Consider the following 12,507-nt stretch of genomic DNA (forward strand, 5'->3'; position numbering starts at 1 on the left):
AGATCTGGGACCTAACCCAGATCACTGACTCCCCAGCTCGGTGCTCTTTTCTTCAGAGCACACAACTCTTAGAACAGCATCTATCCGATGACTCTCCTATTTTTCTCCAGACTACTTTACAGTGGGAACCAGAATACAGACCCCTCCTGAGAGTATGAAGGCAAAAGACAAATAGGGTGAGGAATTTGCTGGTAGTTTAAAAATAACCATCACCATTAAATCAAATCTGTGTATGTATATGTGCCTTTTCAGAAGACATTTCTCAGTCTGTGTAACCACTGTCCATCTACTAAGTTCTACAGGTAATTATATTACAGCTATGATACTATTATATCCAACTTTACTGTGGAGCAGCTTTTTCTTAAATACTTATATAAAAGTAGTAAATATATAACAGAACACAAAAAATAATGAGAAATCACTCATCACTACACTGGACAACTTCTTCTTCCCTATGTGAATATAATTTAATAATGTACTATAATGTTGACAATATTATTTGCAAAAGCACCATCAGTTTTACTAAGACTATATCATGTAGGGCATTTATAAACAACTTATTTCACTTTACCGTGTGGATGATACCTACCAGATGTAGCTCTTCAGCAGTCAGCCTGCTTACCAGCTGCTGAAATAACAGTCTCTGAGTTGATGCGCTCTCCTCTGCACTTTGTAGCATCTGGCTGTCAGTGCCCAAAGTGCTACTTGTCGGAGGAGACCACTGAGCCTTTTAGAAAAATTCTTACTGGTTTCTGAAAATGTCTCTGATGCATTGCCAAGGGCTCTAGGGTGACTGTCCATGTTTCTTGAATCTCTTCGCCTGCTAGAAATAAAGATTAATTACACCAAAATGTCAAATTGAAATTTTAAAAACATTAAAATTCCAATATAAAAAATAGATACTAAAAATATTTAATAATTTTAAAAAATCAAGTTGTCGGTTGAGATACTGCTACTTAGTTGAACACTTCAACCCCTTATTCTACTGCCAAGCCATCACAGCAAGTTCATTTACCACTACAGGAAAAGCTATAAACAAATGGAATTACAAAGCCAATATGTGATAGCCGAACTTCTCAGAAATTATGACTTAGGAAGAAGTGTTGAAGGCCAGATGCCATGCGTCACATCTGTAATCCCAGCATTTTGGTGGGTCAAGGTCAGAAGATCACTTGAGGTCAGGAGTTAAAGACCAGCCTGGGCAACATGGCAAAACACTGTCTCTATGAAAACTATAAAAAAACCAAACCAGGTGTGGTGGCTCATGCCTGTAGTCCCAGCTACCCAGGAGGCTGAGGTGGGAGGATCCCTTGAGCCCAGGAGGTTGAGGCTCCAGTAAGCTGCAATCTGAGCTGTGATTGCACCGCTGCACTCCAGCCTGAATGACAGAGAGGGAGCTTGTCTCAGAAAAAATAAGAATTCAAGCAATGTTTACTACTTATAAGAAAGAAGACACCAATTCTTAAGTCCATAAAGTACAGTGCATCATATCTCATGAGGAAGTTAAATTCTAAAGCTGTGTAATAAAATTAAATAAACAAAACTCCTCTTGAAAATTCCTTAAACTGCACATAATGTTCAACATAGTCTTATGTATATATCTCTATGCATTAGTGTGAATATATAATGTATTCAGAAATGAAATTTACCATATAGCAAATAACATGGTGAAACAAATTTAATGAACAGTCCAATATGTTGGCTTTTCCTGGTAACAAGCATGATTTTGGGTGTCTGTAGACCAATTTATTTCTTTTTAGTTGACCATTGTTTCTCTATGGGCTTCAATTTATCAGTCTCCTTTATGAGGCAATGAAAGCTTATGTACTTGGGCACCTGAACAATATTACCCTTCTTTAGGAATAGCTGGGAAACTTCAAAATCAATCATTTGCTTGTAAATCCAAGTACATTCACTTGTACACAGGCTGGAAGTTGTACTGAATTAGGGTTCAAACCTTTCCTATGGTATCTCTGATTTTGCCTTGATGTCTTTTCATTCTTTCATTACAAGCATCACTGAATACCTGGGCTGTGAGAAATGCCAGAGAAGTTAAGAACATCTTTGAATAAATGAATGCCACTGATATTTACAAAAAGCAAACAAACAAAAAAACCCTTAAAATATTATTTGCTTACCTTCAACAGGGAGAAATAACGTTCCTTCCATCCATGGAAATGAGACCTCATACTCAGGAGAATTATAGAGCAAATGGTTTAAAGTGGCATCAGTGACAGTATTGAAATCCATGGAAAGAGATGAGGTTCACTTGACAGCTTTTGTTCACCCCTGAGCAGCATCTCCCCAGCTTTAGCAAAGTCCCAGCTGAAAGATTCAGATAGCAAGACAGTGCCACCTCCGTGGTGGAGCAGCTCACAAACAGTCCAGTATCCAAGGTGGTCTGGGTACTCCTACAACTAAAATAAAATGACAGACAACCTCAGGTTACTGTAAATTAGGCATTCATAAATAAAGGAAAAGGAAACCAGGAGAAAGTAAAGTTGATACCAATTAAAGGATCAAACTATGCAACCCATATATTTGCTAAGCTAGATAGAAATAATGGCCAGTATCCAGTTACTGTGCAGCCCCAGAACATAATTACTACCTAATATACCTTTGAGAAAGCATTTATTTAGTAAAAATATAACCTCATTTATTCACTCAAGGAAGAAAGAAGTGACACAAGTCACTGGGTATAAATCATAAAATATTGGAACACAGAACCATTATACATTAATAAAAATAACTTTTTTTAAGTCAGTCAATCTGTCACCAAGGCAGTGCAGTGGTGCAATTGCAGTTCACTGCAACCTCCACCTCTCAGGTTCAAGTAATTCTCATGCCTCAGCCTCCTAAGTAGCTGGGATTACAGGCATGCGCCACCATGCTGGCCTAATTTTTGCATATTTAGTAGAGGTGGGGTTTCACCATGTTGGCCAGTCTGGTCTCAAATTCCTGACCTCAAGTGATCTGCCCCCTGTGGCCTCCCAAAGTTCTAGGACTACAGGCATGAGCCACTGTGCCTGGCCTATTTAATAAAAATAATTCTGTCTTATATAACACAGCACAAAGGCCAGGTGTCATGGGAGTGAGGCAGGAGCACCTCCCCCCAGATGGTGGCCATTGCTTTGACTTGCCCACCCACAGGACTGTGCACAGACCAGACAAACTGCAGCCTTGTCACATCTTTTGCCCAAACTCTTACCATAGCTTATGAAGTCTGTCCTCTGCCTCTAATCCTTCCTCCATGGTGCTGTAAGTATTCTTCCAAATCACTTGTCTGAAATTCTGAAAGTAATAAAGTCACTTTTGAGCATAATCACAAAGCCCTTCATAAACCAACACTAAACCACCTTTCGGACATACTGTCTTCTACCCTCATCTGTCCCCACTCCTTCTAGGCACATTAAACCATTTGCTATTTCCTGAACATGCCACATTTTCAGGCTTCCTTGTTTTTGCTGATTTGTATTTCCTGTGCCTCCTCTTTCCTTTTCACCAGCTGAATGGTTATTACCCTTTTGTATCTGGCTCAAATCCTGCTCTCTTTGTAAAAGCCCCATTTCCCTCCCTCACACACATCTGGCTTTTCAGTCAACCTTCTGTAAACAAACTTTTATTGAACAACCTCTATGTGCCATGTCCAGGATCTTGAAGTGAGGGGGGTGAATAAAATATAAACTATTTAACCTGGCATCACAATATAGCAACAATATCCAGCTACTATGGGAATACAAAGGAGGAACACATCCCTTCCAATATGTTCATCATGCCAGTTAACAATTACAAACTATAAATCGCATGTGACTGTGAGCAATTAGAACTAGAAGGGTCTTGAAAGTCAACTGGGGGGTCATTCCCAAACTTTCTATTACTGTCAAGTTCAAAGACAAGCAGGGAATTGTCCACAGTCACAGTGAGGCAATGATAGAGCTGTTCAAGAACCCAGGACTGTACTGAATGGACTGCTTTTATTTATTTATTTTTAGTTTTTGAGACAGGGTCTTGCTCTGTTGCCCAGGCTGGAGTGCAGTGGCATGAACATGGCTCACTGCAGCATTGACTTTTTGGACTCAAGCAATCCTCTCGCCCCAGGCTCCTGAGTAGTTGCGAGTACAGGCATGTGCCACCATACCTGGCTAACTTTCAAATTTTATGTAAAGATGGAGTCTCACCATGTTGCGCAGGTTGGTCTCAAACTCCTGGGTGCAAGAGATCCCCCTGTCTCAGACTTCCAAACCTGGGATTACAGGTACAAACCACTGGGCCTGGCCTAGATTGCTTTTAAAATTCAGATCATGATCATCTGATGGACTTTGACGGATTCCTGGATGGATTAATTGAGTGGTTTATGATCAGCATTAAAAACAAAAAACAAAAGGTCCCATGTAATGAAGATAAACAATGTATTGGAGCACATCATCTTCTAATCTATCTAAACTTTTGTTTCAGTTATGCATATCAATCTGGAAAATGCTGTATTAACCAATTAATTAGTATGTGCTGTTATGTGTGTATGCTCACTGCTATGGAGAGGATGGTAACCTAGTTCAGAGGCCACAGATCTTGATTAGGATTTTCTGCCAAAGGGACACAAAAATTGTGTTGAAGTTGTTTCAGCCAGAGGACCAGCCAGAAAAAACAAAGTAAAACCCTGCTAATCAAATGAAAAGTTAAGATGTAACTTTATGGTCAGGCGTGGTGGCTGATGCCTGTAATCCCAGTACTTTGAGGGCTGAGGTGGGTGGATCACCTGAGGTCAGGAGTTCAAGACCAGCCTGGCCAACATGGTGAAACCCTGTCTCTATTGAAAATACAAAAATTAGCCTGGCCTGGTGGTGGGTGCCTGTAATCCCAGCTACCTGGGAGGCTGAGGCAGGAGAATCACTTGAACCTGGAGGCAGAGGTTGCAGTGAGCAAAGATCGCATCACTGCACTCCAGCCAAGGTGACAAGAGCAAAACTCAGTATTGGAAAAAAAGAAAAAAAGATGTAACTTTAATAAGTGTTAAAAAGGACATTAAGTTTCTGTTAGAAAGTAATGTGGGCATGCTTTAGTCTGTTTAATATTGCTTACAACAGAACAGCTGAAAGTGGTAATTTATAAAGAAAAGGAATTTAATTCTTACAGTTTGGAGGCTGAGATGTCCAAGGCCAGGGGGCTGCACTTGATGAAGCCTTCTTGATGGTGGGAACTCAGGCAGCACAGATGGCGAGGAGGCTGAGCAAGTGAGGTCAGCACTTTCTTCCTCTTTTTATAAAGTCACCAATCCCACTCCCATGACACCCATCACTCCATGAGTTTTGGAGGGGACAAATACTCAAACCATATCATACATATGATTTTAAAAAATACAGCCTGTAATCCCAGCACTTTGGAAGGCCAAGGTGGGCAGATCACCTGAGGTCAAGAGTTCGAGATTAGCCTGGCCAACATGGTGAATTCCCATCTCTATTAAAAATACAAAAATTAGCCAGGCATGGTGGTGCATGCCTCTAATCCCAGCTACTCGGGAAGCTGAGGCAGGAGAATTGCTTGAACCTGGGAGGCAGAGGTTGCAGTAAGCTGAGATTGCCCCACTGCACTGTAGCCTGGGCGACAGAGAGAGACATCACCTCAAAAAAATAAACAAAAATACAAACAGTACACTATAGAGTATGGTGACATTTTTCATTCATATGCATATTATAGGGTAAGTGACAGGCATGTCCTAGTGGTAGTATCAAATTTGGGAATTTGTAAATGTCCACTAGACTATAAGCTCCAAGAGAGCAGGAACTACATCTGTTCGATTCCTTAGCACACCTGGCAGGTATGGAACAAATATGTGTTGAATAAATCAAAGACACAGAGTTGAAAATGTGTCAGAGGTCTCCTACCCTCCTATCCTCTATCTTTGCAAATATGATATCCTATTTCATGTGCTTGGATTCCTCCACTTCCAGTGGAAGTCCAGGTTCTGTTTCTCCCAGTTCTGCTTGCCAGACTGTGAGCTTCCTCCAAGGCAGGGCCTGGATTTTCTCTTCTTCCTTCCTTCCCACTCCTGTATGGAGCACTCACCAAGGACCTAAACCTTCCTTTTGCCTCCATAGCATGGCTGGGCAGAGGATTTTGAATAGGAAATGATAGACCTTCAACAGAAGGTAATTCCAGGAAACCTTGATTATCTGATGGGGCATTTTCTTAGAAGAAACATAGCAGATGTGAGAAGGGAAGCCTCAGAAAAGACCCATCCCCTCAGTCGACAGTATGTCAGACCTGGAAGGGATCCTTAAAAAGATCCAGTCAACCCACTCATTTCAATGCTATTCAGAAAGAGAGAGAGAGAGAGAAAGAGAGAGAGAGAGAGAGACAAAGAATCTCCAAGAACCATCAAGCCCCATCTACTAACTTATTTCCAGGTAGTATTGACATAACACAATTCCAGATGAAAGTCTTTCATATCAATTGTTTCCAAATGAGCAATGTGTTGTATATGGTGTTGAAGGCCTGACTAGCTGCCTTAAATTTTAGTATTTCTAGGATTCTGTTTTCCCTGTCAAATGTTTACCATCCCCTTAAACACTTTTTGTCCTTTCCTTTTCTTCGACAAACCACTGCTGCCTTATTTTGCATTTGCCACGCCTTTGGGCTTTGTATGTGAAGGCACTTTGAAAATCTGAACACACAATATCATTATTTAAATACTTGCTCATTTTCTGTCTGTAATCTTGCAATTTAACTCACTCCTGGGTTAGTGACATGTATTTCCATTAAGTGGAATTGAATCTTTCACCTGGTGAAATCACCTTTCAAAGCCTTCTCATTAATTCATTAGAACAAAATTCACACTTAAACCTTGGCCCTGCAGGTCAGCCTCTCCTGCTTACTGACTTCTCTCACACTGCTCTCCTTGCTGACTACGTCTCAGCACTCCTTGCCTTTTTGTTTCTGAAACAAACTGAGTTCATTTACAGTTGAAATGCTTACACCTGCTCGTCTCTTCACCTGGAATGTTCTTTACCTACCTTCGAGTTCCTCTTCCTTCACCATTCCATTATCTGCTCAAAAAGGACTTCTCTGCTCTGTGTTATGGCTCACGCTTGTAATCCTAGCACTCTGGGAGGCTGAGGCAGATGGATTGCCTGAACTCAGGGGTTTGACCCCAGCCTGGCCAACATGGTGAAACTCTGTCTCTACTAAAAATACAAAAAATTAGCCGGATGTGGTGGCACCTGCTTGTAATCCAAGCTACTTGGGAGGCTGCTGCAGGAGAATTGATTGAACCTGGGAGGTGGAGGTTGCAGTGTGCTGCAATCCAGCCTAAGTGACAGAGTGCGACTCCATTTCAAAAAAAAAAGCCTTCCCAGACTACCACCCTATATACAATAACCACCTACTTCTATTCCCATCCTCTCACCCTGCTTATTTTCTCCAGAGCATTATTTGAAATTGTCACTTGCTTATCTGTTTAATCTTTTAATTGTATCTGTTTAGTATCATCTTCCCATAGAAGGGAAACTCTGCTTTGGCTACCATGTCCCCAGCAGCTCAAACAGTGTGGTGAGCACTCAGTGTTCCTGGCTTCTCAATGAACATGTGTGCAACAATGAAGTGCAATGAGGAGAAGGATAAAGGCAAAAATAGACACTTATCCTAGCACTTTGCAGGAGCAGGGGCCTCACTCAGCAAAAACCCAAATCAGCCATTGAAGAACTTAAGTTTGCGAGAATTTATTCATTTAGTCAGCAAATACTGACTGAACACCTAAATGTTTAATACACATCTAGGTGGCTGAGCGCGGTGGCTCACACCTGTAATCCCAGCACTTTGGGAGGCCCAGTTGGGTGGATTGCCTGAGGTGAGGAGTTCAAGACAGCCTGGGCAACACGAAACCCCATCTCTACTATAACTACCAAAAAATTTGCCAAGTGTGGTGGCATGGGCCTGTAGTCTCAGCTACTTGGGAGGCCAAGGCACGAGAATCAGTTGAACCCAGGAGGCAGAGGTTGCAGTGAGCAGAGATTATGTGGCTACATTCCAGCCAGAGCAACATGAAGATTCTGTCTCAAAAAAAAATATATATATATATATATGTGTGTGTGTGTGTATATGTGTGTGTGTATATATATATGTGTGTGTATATATATGAGTATATATATGTGTGTATATATATAGTGTTCACATTTTCAAAGTGCCTTCACACACAATATATATACATTTATATATATTTATATATATATATATATATATATATATAGTGTGTGTGTCTTATGTGTATGAACATATATATATATATGTGTTATACACATAACACAAAACAAGTAGTCCAGACCTGCTGATTTTCTAGATTGGCCTTTAATATGCTAGAGTATATGTCTGTGTAGGAAAATCAGGTCTGGGAAGGCAGGTGCGGCCCATATTGTGAGGGGCCTTAAGCAGTAGATAGTGAGGAACTACCCATTTTGTGGTGAAAACTGTCCCTATCTATCTGTGACACAGGACTTTCCTTCTGAAGGGATGCAGGGCCATGTTAGTCTCATCCCGGGTCTGTGGCTGTTCTGAGGATACTGCCGAGTTCTGGTTAGCAAGGAAAGCGCCATGCATGCTGCCTGAGACGATGATGCCGTTACCTTAGTGCACTCCCTGGTATCCACCCAGTAGAAGGTGATTTTTCGGGCAAGCATGACTTCCTGGACTCTCCTAGGCAGCAGCTTCTCCATCACCTGCTTAGAGGCAGGCGGCGGCTCTGGGCCTGGGCCTCGGACCCCGACAGGAACTGCAGCAGTTCCCTCTGCGAGTGCCAGTGCGCACAGGGAGCCAGGAGGAAGACGGCGTTCGCCAAGCCCCGAGCCTGGCCTCGGCCTCCCTGGCCTCGCTCTCCGCGTCCAGCAGCCTCCTCCCGCTGCTCCACAGGATCCGCTTGGTGGGCGACGTGATCTCGGGCAGGTCCCACTGGTAGTCCAGCAGCGTCTCCATCAGGGCGCCTTGCGTGTGGGCTGCCCTGGGCGCCGGGCCAGGCCGCTGGGCGCGATCCCCGGGTCGGGCCTCTAGCTCCTCCTCGAAGTCCTCCCACGAGCAGGCGCCCAGCTCGTGGAAGTCGGACACGCGGGACGGCCGGCTCCGCGCGCCCTGCGAGTCAAAGAACTTGAAGGCCCAGTGGACCCTGGCCAGGCCTAACCTGCAGCTCAGGTAGGTGAGGAGGTGCAGCGGACCCCGCCGGACGCGGCTGTGACGAGCGGCGCCTCCCGCGGTGTCCAGCAGCAGCATGACTTTGTGACTGTCCGCCGTGCCGCCGCCCCGAGGCCCCGGTCCCTCAGTCCCTTGCTTCAGAGAACCGGCGCGTTTTAAATTTTAAAAAGGAAGGAAAAGCACACTGCCATGTGTGTTCCTACGCAACTGTCTTGCATGCTCTGCTCATGTACCCCAAAACCTAAAATCCAATAAAAAAATTAAAAAAAAAAAAAAAGGTGGTGCCTCGGGGGCGTGGCAAGAAGTTTCCCCATCGGAAGGAGGCCCGCGTTTGTGCTCAGTGGTGATTGGGGACTGCGGGGCCATGTTTCACAAGACCGGGGAAAACTAAGTGCCGGGAGAGAATTGAGGATGGTTTAATCGAGCTGGTTGAAATCCCTGTGGACCGTCTATGAAGTAGAATCTGACGGCTACGGCTTTAATTTTCTGTAATTTAAAAAAATTATTAAAAATAAACGGTTCACTTTTTTGTCCCAGTAACTTCTAGGAATTTATCCCAATATTGCTGGGATTACAGGGGTGAGCCACTGCCCCGGCCCTAAAAGAATTTTAAAGGGAAAGTGAAGCATATGCTAAGGGACTACAATTAGAGAGCTAGATAAAAGACATCTGTACATCTTAGAGTTTATTTAACTAGAGAAAAATTGGAAACGGTCTGGGAATGGTTAAATAAGGTATGGTACCACAGGTAGTCCAGCAGCATCTCCATCAGGGCGCCTTATGTGTGGGTGCATCGTGCAGCTTTTTTTTTTAATTGCATTTTAGGTTTTGGGGTACATGTGCAGAGCATGCAATACAGTTGCATAGGTACACACAGGGCAGTGTGTTTTGTTTGCTTTCTCCCCTTCACCCACATTTGGTATTTCTCCCCTGGCAATCCCTCCCCAACTCCCCCTCCCACTGGTCCTCCCCTTTTCCCCCTATAGACCCCAGTGTTTACTACTCCCCTCTCTGTGTCCATGTGTTCTCATTTTTCATCACCCGCCTATGAGTGAGAATATGCAGTGTTTCATTTTCTGTTCTTGTGTCAGTTTGCTGAGAATGATGTTCTCCAGATTCATCCATGTCCCTATAAACGACACGAACTCATCATTTCTGATTGCTGCATAATATTCCATGGTGTATATGTGCCACATTTTCCCAATCCAGTCTATCATCGATGGGCATTTGGGTTGATTCCAGGTCTTTGCTGTTGTAAACAGTGCAGCAATGAACATTTGTGTGCATGTGTCCTTGTAGTAGAATGATTTATAGTCCTTTGGATATATACCCAGTAATGGGATTGCTGGGTCAAATGGGATTTCTATTTCTAAGGCCTTGAGGAATCGCCACACCGTCTTCCACAATGGTTGGACTAATTTGCACTCCCACCAACAGTGTAAAAGTGTTCCTTTTTCTCCATATCCTATCCAGGATCGGTTGTCTCCAGATATTTTAATGATTGCCATTCTAACTGGTGTGACATGGTATCTCAATGTGGTTTTGATTTGCATCTCTCTGATGACCAGTGACGATGAGCATTTTTTCATATGATTGTTGGCCTCATATGTGTCTTCTTTCGTAAAGTGTCTGTTCATATCCTTTGACCACTTTTGAATGGCTTGTTTGTTTTTTTCCTGTAAATCTGTTTGAGTTCTTTGTAAATTCTGGATATCAGCCCTTTGTCAGATGGGTGAACTGCAAACATTTTTTCCCATTCTGTTGGTTGCCGATTCACACTAGAGACTGTTTCTTTTGCTGTGCAGAAGCTGTGGAGTTTGATTAGGTCCCATTTGTCTATTTTGGCTTTTGTTGCCAATGCTTTTGGTGTTTTGTTCATGAAGTCCTTGCCTACTCCTATGTCCTGGATGGTTTTGCCTAGATTTCCTTCTAGGGATTTTATGGTGCCGTGTCTTATGTTTAAGTATTTAATCCATCTGGAGGTAATTTTACTGTAAGGTGTCAGGAAGGGGTCCAGTTTCTGCTTTCTACACATGCCTAGCCAGTTTTCCCAACACCATTTGTTGAATAGGGAGTCCTTTCCCCATTGCTTGTTTTTGTCAGGTTTATCAAAGATTGTATGGTTGTAGCTAGGTTGTGTTGCCTCTGATGCCTCTGTTCTGTTCCATTGATCTATATCTCTGTTTTGGTACCAGTACCATGCTGTTTTGATTACTGTAGCCTTATAGTATAGTTTGAAATCCGGTAGTGTGATGCCCCCCGCTGTGTTCTTTTTGCTTAGAATTGACTTGGCTATGCGGGCACTCTTTTGGTTCCATATGAAGTTCAAGGTGGTTTTGTCCAGTTCTGTGAAGAAAGTCAATGGTAGCTTGATGGGGATAGCGTTGATTCTGTAAATTACTTTGGGCAGTATAGCCATTTTCACGATATTGATTCTTCCTAACCATGAACATGGAATGTTTCTCCATCTGTTTGTGTACTCTCTGATTTCGTTGAGCAGTGGTTTGTAGTTTTCCCTGAAGAGGTCCCTTACGTTTCTTGTGAGTTGTATTCCAAGGTATTTTATTCTTTTTGTAGCAATTGTGAATGGCAGTTCATTCTTGATTTGGCTCTCTTTAAGTCTGTTATTGGTGTAGAGGAAGGCTTGTGATTTTTGCACATTGATTTTATATCCTAAGACTTTGCTGAAGTTGCTTATCAGTTTCAGGAGTTTTTGGGCTGAGGCGATGGGGTCTTCTAGGTATATTATCATGTCGTCTGCAAATGGAGACAATTTGGCTTCCACCTTTCCTATTTGAATACCCTTTATTTCGTTTTCTTGCCTGATTGCTGTGGCTAGAACTTTCAGTACTATATTGAATAGGAGTGGTGACAGAGGGCATCCATGCCTAGTGCCGGATATGAAAGGGAATGCTTCCAGTTTTTGCCCATTCAGTATGATATAGGCTGTTGGTTTGTCATAAATAGCTTTTATTACTTTGAGATACGTTCCATCGATACCGAGTTTATTGAGGGTTTTTAGCATAAAGGGCTGCTGAATTTTGTCAAATGCCTTCTCTGCATCAATTGAGGTAATCATGTGGTTTTTTGTTTTGGTTCTGTTTATGTGGTGAATTACGTTGATAGACTTGCATATGTTGAACCAGCCTTGCATCCCTGGGATGAATCCTACTTGATCATGATGAATAAGTTTTTTGATTTGCTGTTGCAATCGGCTTGCCAATATTTTATTGAATATTTTTGCATCTATGTTCATCATGGATATTGGCCTGAAGTTTTCTTTTCTCGTTGGGTCTCTGCCGGGTTTTGGTATCAGGATGATATTGGTCTCGT

The 12,507-nt window shown here is 42.7% G+C and overlaps 1 pseudogene; it reads right to left on the bottom strand.

The window, feature by feature from the left end:
- LOC100386298 (treslin-like) overlaps positions 1-9,968 on the bottom strand; it is a 61,333-nt pseudogene extending 51,365 nt beyond the window's left edge.
- Between the last annotated feature and the right edge of the window lie 2,539 nt (positions 9,969-12,507).

The sequence above is a fragment of the Callithrix jacchus genome, chromosome 22 (genome assembly GCF_049354715.1).
Source record: "Callithrix jacchus isolate 240 chromosome 22, calJac240_pri, whole genome shotgun sequence".
Classification (NCBI taxonomy): domain Eukaryota; kingdom Metazoa; phylum Chordata; class Mammalia; order Primates; family Cebidae; genus Callithrix; species Callithrix jacchus.